Source organism: Myotis nattereri (assembly GCF_964212035.1).
Source record: "Myotis nattereri genome assembly, chromosome: Y".
Taxonomy (NCBI): Eukaryota; Metazoa; Chordata; class Mammalia; order Chiroptera; family Vespertilionidae; genus Myotis; species Myotis nattereri.
Genome location: NC_138094.1, coordinates 29,521,600 through 29,535,655, shown reverse-complemented (window position 1 = coordinate 29,535,655; position 14,056 = coordinate 29,521,600).

Sequence of the window (14,056 nt, the reverse complement as noted above, 5' to 3'; positions counted from 1 at the left end):
CATAGGTGGTTGGCCAGGCAGTCTTGCTCCTGACCTCAGTGGGGTACCAATGGGGCAGTGCTGCCTGGGTGGATAGGTGGTGGGCTGATTCATGTGGTGCGGGTCTATTAGGGGCTGTCCCAGCCACGAGGAAGGACCACAGTCAGTTAGCAGCCTGCCCTGGCCCTGATCAGGGTCAGGCGACCAATATGGGGTGAGGCTGGGCGGACAGAGGGGCTGCAGAAGGAGTGGCCTAGGCCGGCCTCTCCCTATTGGCGTGGACTGAGATTAGGGTCGGGATGGTAGTGGGGGAGGGGAGACTTGGCTGGCCTAGGCCTCCCCCAGAGCTGGCTGGTTCCCTGGCCACAGTTGGCCTCATTGGACCGGTTGTTCTGGCTGTTAAGGCATTCCAGTCACTGGCTTTTTTAATATATATAGAGAGAGATGGTGAAAATAACAACGACATAATAAAAGTTAAGAAAGTATAATCATGCACAAAAAGGACAAGAGGGAAAATATGGGAGGTAATTGTTTTTAGAGGTAGTATGGGCAGGGCATAGTGTTTTTATTCATAAAATTAAGGAAATCAAGGGATGTTTGCTGAATCTCAAACATTGGGAAGGAAGAGGTGGTGTACAACGCTGTGGAAAATATTTTGGACCCAGAAAGCTCAAGTGATTCCTTAAGGTGGGAACTGTGTCTAGTGGCTGTTTAGTTTGTGTCACTGCCCATCAGTGCCAGGCATCTTGGTGGAATATGTGACTTCAGATTTGTTTCCAAAAATCATTCCAGGCATCCAAAGAGTTTTATGTGGAGCAATTACAATGACCTGAGCTATGTTTACACAAGTTACGTAGATTTGGCTAAAAGATCAACCATCATGAAGTTATTGGGAGACTGAGGAATTTTTGTATATTAGCAAGTACTATATTTAAAGGTATATTTCTAGGAACTCATCTTTTTATATTCTTTATTGTTTCAAGTATAAATATAGTGTTATATATGTCTCCTTCTCCCCACATTGTGCCCTCCCTAGCCACTCCCACCCTCATCACATGCCCTCACCTCCCTAGTGTCTGTGTCCCTTGGTTATGGTTATTTGCCTGCATACAAGTCCTTTGGTTGATTTCTTACCTCCCCTAGCCTCCTGCCTTCCCTCTGAATTTTGACAGTCAGTCCCATACTTCTGTTTCTCTGGATCTATTTGTGTTGATCAGTTTCTGTTGTTCATTATATTCCACAAATGAGTGAGGTAATGCAATATTTTTTCTTTCTCTGCCTAGATTATTCCACTTCCCATAATGCTGTCCATGTCCTTCCATGCTTTTTGAAAAGGGAAGAATTCTTTTCTTTTTACAGCAGTGTAGTATTCTGTTATGTAGATGTACCCCACCATTTTTAATCCATTTTTCTGCTGATGGGCACTTAGTCTGTTTCCAAATCTTAGCTATCGTAAATTGTGCTGCTATGAACATATGGGTGCATATATCCTTTCTGATTGGTGTTTCTAATTTCTTGGGAAAGACCCATAGTAGTGGGAATATTGGATCAAATGTCGGTTCCTTTTTAATATTTTGAGGAAACTCCATACTGTTCTCCACAGTGGCTTTACCAGACTGTATTCCCACGAGCAGTGCAAGAGGGTTACTTTTACTCCTCATCCTCCTCAGTCCTTTTATTTTGTTGATTTGTTGATGATAGCCATTCTTACAAGTGTGAGATGGTATCTCCTTGTCATTTTAATTTACATCTCTAGGAAGATTAAGGATTTTTAGCATGTTTTCATACGTCTCTTGGCCTTCTGTATGTGCACTTTTCAAAAGTATCTAAGTCCATTTTTTGATTGCATTGTTTATCTTCCTTTTTTTTTTTTTTGAGGGCTGAGTTTCCTATAAATTTTGGAGATTAGGCCCTTATTGGATATAACATTGGAAAATATGTGCTCCAAAGCCATGGGCTTTCTTGTTTTTTTTTTGTTTTGTTTTGTTTTTTTTTGGTTTTTTTTGTTGTTTTTTTGTTTGTTTGTTTGTTTGTTTGTTTTTGCTTTTTGTGTGTGTTTGTGTTGCTGATGGGTTCTTTTTCTCTGCAGCAGATTTTTATTTTGATGTCGTCCCATTTGTTTATTTTCTCCTTATTTTCCATTACCCTAGGAGTTATATTGGTAAAGAGCTTCTTTGGAATATGTCTCATATATTTCTGCCTATGGATTCTTCCAAGATTTTTATGGTTTCCATCTTACAATTAAGTCCTTTATCCATTTTGTGTTTATTTTCCTCTATGGTGTGAGGCGGTTGTCTAGTTTCATTATTTTGCATGTATCTATCCAATTTTTCCAACCTCCTGTATTGAAAAGACTGTCTTGACTCCATTGTATGTTCTTGCCTCCTTTGTCAAATATTAATTGGGTATAAAGGCTCAGGTCTATTTCTATGTTCTCAGGTGTGTTCCATTGGTCTACTAGTACAAGTCTATTCTTGTGCCAGTACCAGTGATTTTGAGAACAGTGGCTTTGAAATATAACTTGACATCTGCTATTGTGAACAGCCAACATTTTTCTTCTTTCTCAGGATTACTGGGACTATTGCGGGGTCTTTTCATTTTTTATAGTATATGAATTTCTGGAGATTTGTTCTAGGTCTGTGAAATATGTAATTGGTATTTTAATGGGGGTTACAGTAAATCTGTAGAATGCTTTGGGTAGCGTGGCCATTTTATTGAGATTTATTCTACTAATACATGAACTTGGTATATTCTTCATTTGTTTATGTCTTCCTCTAACTATTTTTCAATGTCCTGTAGTTTTCAGAGTACAGATCTTTTACTTATTTAGTTTAGTTTATTCCTAGGTATCTTCATTTTTTGTTGCAATTGTAAATGGGATATTTGTTTTTGTTTGTTTGTTTCTTTTTCTGTGAATTCTTTATTGGTGTATCAAAAAGCCATAGATTTCTGGGTGTTAATTTTGTATTCTGCTACATTACCAAATTCATTTATTAAATGAAAAAATTGTTTTATGGTACACTGAAGGAGGTCAATACATATTGATCCTTTTACTTTACATTTATATTTTAGGATTTGTGGACAGCCAAGATTTGGATTTGTCTCATGATTTTTCTTTCTTTCTTTCTTTCTTTCTTTCTTTCTTTCTTTCTTTCTTTCTTTCTTTCTTTTTTTTTTTGATAGAGCAAATTACTTGATCAGTCTTTTTTTTTCCCAATGATTCTTTTTTTTAAATTGTTTTTATTGCTTTAAGTATTACAAAGGGTATTATATATGTGTCCTTTCCCCCCCCCCACCCTTGACAATCCCCTTACCTCCCCTACCCCCCAGTGTCTTATGTCTGTTGGTTATGATTATATGACTGCATACAAGTCCTTTGGTTGATCTCTTACCTCCCTACCTCCTGCCCCCCAAACCTCCCCGGCCTTAAAGCTGCAGTTTGACAATCTGTTTGATGCAGCTCTGCCTCTGTAACTATTATTGTTCAAAAGTGTATAATGGTATCTATTATCCACGAATGAGTGAGATCATGTCGTATTTTTCCTTCATTGACTGGCTTATTTCACTTAGCATAATGCTCTCCAGTTCCATCTCATGATTTTTCTTGAGTTCAGAAGTCCATTTATTTGATTTATGAAGAATAGTTGATGTTGTTTCTCAAGGGCTAAGCAATAGAAATTGTAGTTTGTGTACACATTATTCCTAAGTGTCATCTTTCAAGTGATATTTAGTAGCCTACACACTATGTTGCATAATGATTATGAATAAGACAAAATCCCCATTTATTGGGCAGTTATTTTCTACCAGAGGCCTAGTGCTCAAATTTGTGTATGTGTGCAGTCTGGCCAGCCCGGCCCCAAACCAATCCTTTGGTCATCCCTCAATTGGGTCATGCCACAAGCAGCCTGATTTATATGGTAGCACTTCCAGTACTCACTCAAACAGGAGTGGTGACAGTGGGCATCCCTGTCTTGTTCCTGTTCTTGGGTGACTTGTTTTTGTTTTGCCTATTGAGTATAGTGTTGGGTATATGTTTGTCATATAAGGCTTTTATTATGTTGAGGTATGATCCCTCTATTCCCAGTTTGCTGAGAGTTTTTACCAAAAAGTGTGTTGGGTTTTGTCAAATTATTTTTCTTCATCAATTTATATGATTATGTGATTTTTATCTCTCAATTTGTTTATTTTTATCTCTCAATTTGATGCATCATGTGTATTGATTTGGGGATGTTGCACCATCATTTCATGCACAGAATAAATCCATGCGCTCATGGTGTATGATCTTTCTGATGTAATGCTGGTTCTTATTTGCTAGGATTTTGCTGAGGATTTTAGAATCTATGTTCATCAGATATACATTTTTTGTAGTATCTACATCTGCTTTGGGATTAGGATAATGCTGGCTTCAAGAAATTGCTTGGAATTGTTCCTTCCTCTTGAATTTTTTTGGAATAGTGTGAGGAGGAAAGGTTTTAGTTTGAATGTTTTGTAAAACATCCTGTGAAGCTGTCTGGCCCAAGGATTTGGTTGCTGGAATTGTTTCAATGACTGCTTCAATTACCTTCTGTTTATCCATCTATTCATACTTTTTTATTCTTCTTGATTGAGTTTTATAAGGTTGTACTTTTCTAGGAATACATCCACTTGTTCTCGGTTGACCAGTTTGTTGCAATAGAGTATTTTTATAACCCTTTTTATTTCTTTGGGGTCAGTTGTTATTTTGCCTCTTTCATTTCTGATTGTTTATTTGGGTCCTCTCTCTGTGCTTCCTGATGAGCCTGGAAGAAGTTCATCAATGTTATTTATCCTTTCAAAGAACCAGCTCTTCTTTTTATTGATATTTTGTAGTTTTGTTTTTTTTTTCTCCATGTTATTAATTCTGCTGTGATTTTTACTATTTCCTTCCTTCTTCTCAGTCTGGGCTTTTCTTGTTGCTCTGTTTCTAATTCTTTAAGTTGTAGAGTTAGATAATTTATTACCAGTTATATTTTGTTTTTTTTTGTTTTTTGTGTGTGTGTGTCTGTAATGCTATGAACTACTCTCTCAGAACTGCTTTCAGTATATACCATTGAATTTGAATTGTTGTGTTTTCATTGTCATTTCTTTCCAGGATGTTTTTAATTTCTTTTTTAATGTTTTTGATAACACAAACATTGTTTAATAACATACCATTTAGCCTGCAAGTATTTGAATTTTTGTTAATTTTTATTGTAGGTTATATCTAATATTAGAGACCTGGTGCACAAAATTCTTCCATGAGGGGTGGTGATGTTTCTTCAGACCAGCCTATAACCTCTCCAATCCGGGACTGCTGGCTCATAATTGCTCACCTGCCTGCCTGCCTACCTACCTGGTCACCCCTAACTGTCACCCCCCCCCACCTACAGCCTGATCAACCCTCACTGTCTCTACTTGCTGCTCTAATTACTCCTAACTGCCCCACCAGCTGGTATGGTCTCACCTAACTGCCCTGTAGTCAACCAGGTCACTTCCAAATGCCCCTGACCTACTAGCCTGGTCGCCGACAACTGCCCCTTCACCAGCCTAGTCACCTTTCACTGCCCCTACCCCGACTGCCGGCCTAATCGCCCCCAACTAAGCCCCTGCCAGACTGGTCATTCCTAACTCTCCCTCTGCCAGTTTGGTCACTTACTGCCCCATCACCCGCTTGCCTTGGCACTTTCTACTGCTCCCCTACTAGGCTGGTTTCATTCTACCATCCCCCTTGTCTGCCTGGTTGCCCCTCAGAGCACACTCACAGGCCTGGTTGCCCCACACAACTTGCTGTTCAGTTGTTTGGTTGTCCCTCACTAAGCCGCAACTGGCCTGATCGCCCCAAGTAGCCTGCTGGCCAGTCGTTTGGTCGTGGCTCATTAACCCCCCCACCAGTCTGGTCTCCCCATGCAGTCTGCTTGTTCAGTCATTTGGTTGTCCCTCACTAAACCCCCTGCCAGCCAGGTCATAGGCAGCCATCTTGTCAGGACGTGAGGAATAATTTGCATATTACCTCTTTATTATATAGTAGTATGCCTTTGTAATCAGAGAAGATGCTTGATATGACGTCCATCTTGTTTAATTTGAAGAGACTTTGCTTGTGTCTCAAGTGGTCTATCTTTGAAAATCTCCCATGAACACTTAAGTAGAATGTATATTCTGTATCTTTGGGGTGAACTGTTCTGAAGATGTCGATTAAGTCTGACTGATCTGGTGAGTTGTTTAGGATTGTTGTCCGCTGTGATGGCCTTCATGTTAAAGTATATTTTGTCAGATATGTTTATTTCTAGTCTAGCTTTTCTTTTCTTTTCCATTTGCATGCAAAATTCACTCTCATTCTGTGTGAGTCTTTTGTTTTGAGGTGGGTCTCTTGTTGACAGAGAATAGTTGAGTCATATTTTTGAATCCATTCTGCAACCCTATGCCTTTTGATTGGAGCATTTACGCCATTTACTTTAACGGTTATTATTGATAGATACTGATTTATTGCCATTTTAATTCTGTATGCCTAGGTTTCCCTCTCATTTCTTCTTCTCATTACAGCAGTCCCTTCAGGATTTCTTGTAATTCTGGATTTGTGGTGTTGTATACTTTAGCCATTCTTTGTCTGGGAAGCTCTTTATTTAAAAATCTATTTTGAATGACGGCCTTATCGGATATAGTAATCTTAGTCTCAGATCCTTGCTTTCCATTATTTTAAGTACTTCATGTCATTCCCTTCTGGCCTGTAGAGTTTCTGATGAGAATCCAGGTGTCAGCCCTCATTGGAACTTTATTGTAGGAAACATATTTCCTTTCTTTTGCTGCCTTAACGATTATCTCTTTTTCTTTAATTTTTGGGACTTTAATTATTATGTGTCTGGTAATGGGCCTGTTTGAGTCCTTCTTGTTTGTGGTTCTCTGTGGTTCCTGCACTTGTGTGGCATTTTCCTTTAAGAAGTTAGGGAAGTGTTCTGCTATTGCTTTTTCAAACACCTTCTCTATGCCTCTTTGGGCACACACACTACTCTAATATTGTTACATTTCAGATAGTCTCACAGTTCCTTTAACCTGTCCTCCTGTTTATTAATAGTTGTTTTTTTTTTCTGATTTTTCTATTTGAGTGATATTTTCTCTCTGACTAATAATTCACTGATTTGATCCTCAGCTTCCCTAATATGCTGTGTATTTCTTCCAATGTGTTCTTTACTAGTGTTATGTCATATTTTTAATCTCGAACTTTTCCTTTTTCTTTCTTTTTTTTGTTTTTTTTTTTTTTTTTAGTCAACTGACCTTTTCCTTGTTCTTTCTTTTTTTTATTGCTTAAAGTATTACAAAGGGTATTACATATGTGTCCATTTTATCCCCCCGCCGTAGACAGTCCCCTAGCCTCCCCTATACCCCAGTGTCTTATGTCCATTGGTTATGCTTATATGCATGCATACAAGTCCTTTAGTTGATCTCTTACCCCCCTACCTCCTGCCCCGCAACCCTCCCCGCCTTCCTGCTGCAGTTTGACAATCTGTTTGAGGCAGCTCTGCCTCTGTATCTATTATTGTTCAAAAGTTTATAGTGGTCTCTATTATCCATGAATGAGTGAGATCGTGTGTTATTTTTCCTTCATTGACTGGCTTATTTCACTTAGCATAATGCTTTCCAGTTCCATCCATGACGTTGCAAATGGTAAGAGTTCCTTCCTTTTTACAGCAGCATAGTATTCCATCGTGTAGATGTACCACAGTTTTCTAATCCATTCATCTGCTGATGGGCACTTAGGCTGTTTCCAGATCTTAGCTATGGTGAATCAGGCTGCTATGAACATAGGGGTGCATACATCCTTTCTGATTGGTGTTTCTGGTTTCTTGGGATATATTCCTAGAAGTGGGATCACAGGGTCAAATGGGAGTTCCATTTGAAGTTTTTTGAGGAAACTTCATACTGTCTTCCATAGTGGCTGTACCAGTCTGCATTCCCACCAGCAGTGCACAAGTGTTCCTTTTTCTCCACATCCTCTCCAGCACTTGTCGTTTGCTGATTTGTTGATGATAGCCAGTCTGACAGGTGTGAGATGGTACCTCATTGTTGTTTTGATTTGCATCTCTCGGATGATTAGTGATTTTGAGCATGTTTTCATATGTCTCTTGGCTTTCTGAATGTCCTCTTTTGAAAGGTGTCTATTTAGAACCTTTGTGCATTTTTTGATTGGATTGTTTATCTTCCTTTTGTTAAGTTGTATGAGTTCCCTATAAATTTTGGAGATTAGGCCCTTATCAGATATGACATTGGCAAATATATTTTCCCGCACAGTGGGTTTTCTCGTTGTTTTGTTGATGGTTTCTTTTGCTGTGCAGAAGCTTTTTATTTTGATGTAGTCCCATTTGTTCATTTTCTCTTTAGATTCAAGTGCCCTAGGAGCTGTATCAGTGAAGAAATTGCTTTGGCATATGTCTGAGATTTTGTTGCCTTTGGATTCTTCTAGAATATTTATGGTTTCCTGTCGTACATTTAAGTCCTTTATCCATTTTGAGTTTATTTTTCTGTATGGTGTAAGTTGGTGGTCTAGTTTCATTTTCTTGCATATTTCTGTCCAATTTTCCCAACACCATTTATTGAAGAGACTATCTTGGCTCCATTGTATATTCTTGCCTCCTTTGTCAAATATTAATTGAGCATATTGGTTTGGGCCGATTTCTGGGCTCTCTATTCTATTCCATTGATCTATATGCCTATTCTTGTGCCAGCACCAGGCAGTTTTTAGAACAGTGGCTTTGTAATACAGTTTGATATCTGGTATTGAGATCCCACCTACTTTGTTCTTTATCAGGATTGCTGCAGCTATTCGGTATCTTTTTTTATTCTAGATGAATTTTTGGAGAGTTTGTTCTAGATCTCTGAAGTATGCCATTGGTATTTTAATGGGAAGTGCATTGAATTTATAGATTGCTTTGGGTAGTATGGACATTTTAATGATGTTGATTCTACCAATCCATGAACACGGTATGTTCTTCCATCTGTTTATGTCTTCCTCTATATCTTTTTTCAACGTCCTGTAGTTTTCTGGGTAGAGGTCTTTTACCTCTGTAGTTAAGTTTATTCCTAGGTAGCTTAATTTTTTTGGTGCGATGGTAAACGGGATTGTTTTTATAATCTCTCTTTCTGAAAGTTCACTATTGGTGTATAGAAATGCCTCAGATTTCTTGGGGTTAATTTTGTATCCTGCTACATTGCCAAGTTCATGTATTAAGTCTAGAAGCTTTTTGATGGAGTCTCTAGTGTTTTGTATGTATAATATCCTGTCATCTGCAAATAAGGACAGTTTTACTTCCTCTTTTCCAATTTGGATGCCTTTTATTTCTTCTTGCCAAATTGCAATGGCTAACACTTCCAGTACTATGTTGAACAGGAGAGGTGAGAGGGGGCATCCCTGTCTTGTTCCTGTTCTTAGGGGAAATGGTGTTATTTTTTGTCCATTGAGTATGATGTTGGCTGTGGGCCTGTCATATATGGCTTTTATTATGTTGAGGTATGATCCTTCTACTCCCACCTTGCTGAGAGTTTTTATCAAAAATGGGTGTTGAATTTTGTCAAATGCTTTTTCTGCATCAATTGAGATGACCATGTGGTTTTTTTCTTTCAATTTGTTTATGTGATGTATCACATTTATTGATTTGCGGACATTGTACCATCCTTTCATCCCTGGTATAAATCCTACTTGGTCATGGTGTATGATTTTTCTGAAGTACTGCTGGATACGATTTGCTAAGATTTTGTTGAGGATTTTGGCATCTATGTTCATGAGGGATATTGGCCTGTAATTCTCTTTCATTGTGTTGTCTTTACCTGGTTTTGGTATTAGGGTGATGCTGGCTTCATAGAATGAGCTTGGAAGTGTTCCTTCCTCGTGAATTTTTTGTAGTAGTCTGAGGAGGATAGGTTTTAGTTCTTCCTTGAATGTTTGGTAAAACTCCCCTGTGAAGCCGTCTGGTCCTGGGCTTTTGTTTGCTGGAAGCTTTTTGATGACTGCTTCAATTTCTTCCATAGTTATTGGCCTGTTGAGATTTTTAGATTCTTCCTGATTGAGTTTTGGAATGTTGTATTTTTCTAGGAATTTGTCCATTTCCTCCAGGTTGTCTAGTTTGTTGGAGTAGAGCTGTCCATAGTATTTTTTAACAATCATTTGTATTTCTGTGGAGTCTGTTGTTATTTCACCTCTATCATTTCTGATTTTGTTTATTTGGGTCCTCTCTCTTTGCTTCTTGGTGAGTCTGGCTAAAGGTTTGTCAATCTTGCTTACCCTTTCAAAGAACCAGCTCTTGGTTTCATTGATTTTCTGTATTTTTTTTTTGGTCTCTATGTCATTTATTTCTGCTCTAATCTTTATTATCTCCTTCCTTCTGCTCACTCTGGGGTTTTCTTGTTGCTCTCTTTCTAATTCTTTGAGTTGTAGAGTTAGATGATTTACTACCATTTTTTCTTGTTTTTTGAGATAGGCCTGTAGCGCTATAAACTTCCCTCTCAGGACTGCTTTCATTGTGTCCCTTAGGTTTTGGATTGTTGTGTTTTCATTGTCATTAGTTTCCAGGATGTTTTGAATTTCTTCTTTGATTTCATTGGTAACCCAATCAATATTTAATAGCATGCTATTCAGCTTCTAGGTGTTTGAGTATTTTGGGTTGTTTTTATTGTAGTTTATTTCTAATATTATGCCATCGTGGTTTGCGAAGACGCTTTTTATGATTTCAATCTTCTTGAATTTGGGGATACTTTGCTTGTGACCCAATATATGATCTATTTTTGAATATGGGTCATGAGCACTTGAGTAGAATGTATTTTCCGTGGCACTGGGGTGAAGTATTCTGAAGATGTCTATTAAGTCCATCTGATCTAGTGAGTCATTTAGGATTGCTGTATCTTTGCTGATTGTTTTTCTAGAGGACTTATCCAGTGCTTTCAGTGGTGTATTAAAGTCCCCTACTATGATTGTATTGTTGTTGATCTCTCCTTTGATATCTTCCAGGAGTTTTTTTTATGAATTTTGGGTGCTCCTGCATTGGGTGCATATAAGTTTACCAGGGTTATATCTTCTTGTTGTATTGATCCCTTTAGTATTATGAAGTGGCCTTCCTTATCTCTTCTTATGGTCTTCACTTTGAGGTCTATTTTGTCCGATATAAGTATTGCTACCCCAGCTTTCTTTTCCTTTCCATTTGCCTGAAAGATATTTTTCCATCCTTTCACTTTCAGTCCGTGTGAGTCCTTTCTAATGAGGTGGGTTTCTTGTAGACAGCAGATGTGTGGGTCATGTTTTTTTTTATCCATTCAGCCACTCGATGTCTTTTGGTTGGAGCATTTAGTCCGTTTATGTTTAAAGTTATTATTGAAAGGTACTTGTTTGTAGCCATTTCTTTTTTTGTGTGGCTGTTTTCTTTCTGAGCTTTTTATTTCTTCTTTTTACACCAGTCCCTTTAGCATTTCTTGCATTTCTGGCTTGGTGGTGATAAACACCCTTAGCCTTTTTTTTTGTCTGTGAAGCTTCTTATTTCACCTTCAAGTTTGAATGATAGCCTTGCTGGATAGAGTATTCTTGGATTCAGTCCTTTGCTTTGCATCACTTTGTAAATTTCTCTCCATTCTTTTCTGGCCTGATGTGTTTCTGTTGAGAAATCATTTGACAATCTAATGGGAGATCCCTTGTATGTAACTTTCCGTCTCTCTCTTGCAGCCTGTAAGATTCTCTCTTTGTCCTGAACATTTGCCATGGTAATTATGATGTGTCTTGGTGTGGGTCTTTTCGGATTCACCTTGTTTGGGACTCTCTGGGCTTGTGTCACTTTTTTCTTCCCCACCTCCGGGAAGATTTCTGATATTATTTCTTCTAATAAGTTTTCTAATCCTTGTTCATCGTTCTGTTGTTCTGGTACCCCTATTATTCGCATGTTGTTTCCTTTCATGTTGTCCCAAAGCTCCCTTAGGCTCTCCTCCTGTATTTTATTTTTTTTCTCCAATTGCAGTACATTTTGGGTGTGTTTTGCTTCCTTGTCTTCTAATTCACTAATTCGGTCCTCCGCTTCTCCTAGTCTACTGTTGATACTTTCAATGGAGTTTTTCATTGCAGCTATATCACTCTTCATTTCTTCTTGGGTCTTACTTAAGTTGTTGATTTTTTCATCTGTTTCTTCTAGCTTCTTCCATATGTTATCGATTTTTTCATCTGTTTCTTCTTGCTTCTTGCTGAGGTTGTTGATTTTTTCTTCCATCCTATTTATGCACTCTAGGACCCTTATTCTGAATTCTTTTTCTGTCATGTTGCAAGCCTCTGTATTACTTAGCTGCTTTTCTGGAGAGTCCTCCTTCTCTTTCCTTTGGGGTTTTCTTTGTCTACCCATGTTTGATCTCACTGACATATCTAGACGTTGAGTCATTCAGTGGTTGCTCCCTTGGTGGCAGTGACTCCTTGATCTGTGGTTGCTCTTCGGGGGGTTGCGGTAGCAGCTGCTCTTCAGTTGGTAGCAGCTCCTCTGGTGGGTGCTGTTCACATCTGTGGTGGCTCTTCTGGCTGGTGGGGCGAGGTTTCACATACAGCTGCTGTTCCTCAGCAGAGGGTGTGGTGCTCAGGAGGTTGTTGTGGCTTGGATCTGCTGCGTTGATTTAAAGGCACAAAATACAACACAACAAGGCACCACGTACCAGGCAGTATACACAAATATATTCACGATATTAATAACCCCAAATAAATGTGACCACCGGAATTAAGAGAATTAGGGGATAAGAAGGAAGGAAGGAAAAAAGATAAAAGAGAAAAAAGAAAAGAAAAGTAGGGACCAAAAAAAGGACTACAAAAGTGAAATTGGGAAAAATGAGGGGGGAAAATAAAAGCGAGAAAAGAAAAGGAAAAAAAGAAAGAGAAAAAAGAAAAAAAAAAGAGCGGAAAGAGAGAATGAAGTGGAAGATGGGAAGAGACCTTTTATATGAGGAGAATACTCCTATAGAACAGCCATTAATCCCAACAAATTCCAGCAACAGCTCCCTGGAGATGAATGCAAACTAGAAACAACCAATAATATAACGACGAAAATAGAATGGAGAACACTAATCCCAAAATAAAATAAAGAGAAAATAAAATGGCACTTTAAAAAATGGTAAAATGGTAGCAGTAATAATACTGGTTAAAAATAAGAAGGTAGTAATTGAAAGGGTAAAATCAGGTGATGGAAAAAAGAATTAAGAAAAAAAAAGAAAAAAAAATTGGTTTCTTAGTTAAAAGGTGAAAAAAGAAAAAAAAATTGCAGTAGTGAAGGTCCTTCGGTTCTTCTATTCTTCAGTGTGGCTCGCCTTAGACCTGCCAGGTATTCAGGAGAGTGTTGGGTTTCCCTGCGATACACTGTTCCTCTGTGTTGTAAACCACAGTCCTTATTATAAAGCAGGCTGCATTTGTTTCCCAGATTGCCTTATTTTGTGTTTAGCATAGAGTCAGTTTGTGGGTCAGCCTCTGGGTGGCAGTGTTCTGTGGTTGGCCTCTGAGGCTATAGGGCCTCTCTTTCCGGTGGAAGTTCACTGCCCAGAGCTGGCTGCATAATAGTTAGTTACCGGCGCTGTTTTGTTGCTGGGATTGAAAATCCCTCTATAGGCCAGACCCTGTTAACTCCCAGGGACTGATCAGGTTATTTTAATCCTTGATCTCCTACAGGGTGGAATCTGGGTGTGGCTGTGCTCCTTGCCTGGGGGCTGGGGGGAGGAGTCTCACTCTCTGGAGAGAATGGCTGCCCCAGACAGGGGCTTAGGGGTGTCTCAGCACTCAATTCGCTGCCACCTCTCCCGGTCCCCCTTCTCTCCTCAGTCTCTCCCCAGACTCCACTCCTCCGCACCCTCTCCCTCTCTTCAGCCCAGGTGAGTGTCTGTATTCGAAATGTCCCATGAACAGGATTCATTGAAAACAAACAAACAAACGCCAGCCGCGGTAACGGGGAAGGCTTGGTTTCTGTAAGCTTCTTCTCTTACCGGGACTGCATGGTCTGGTCAGCTCTTCAGGCTGCCCCCTTTAGGCTCAGTCCTCTGTGATCACAGGACCCGGCTCTCAATTCCCCCGGCGGTGCCAGGAATCCCC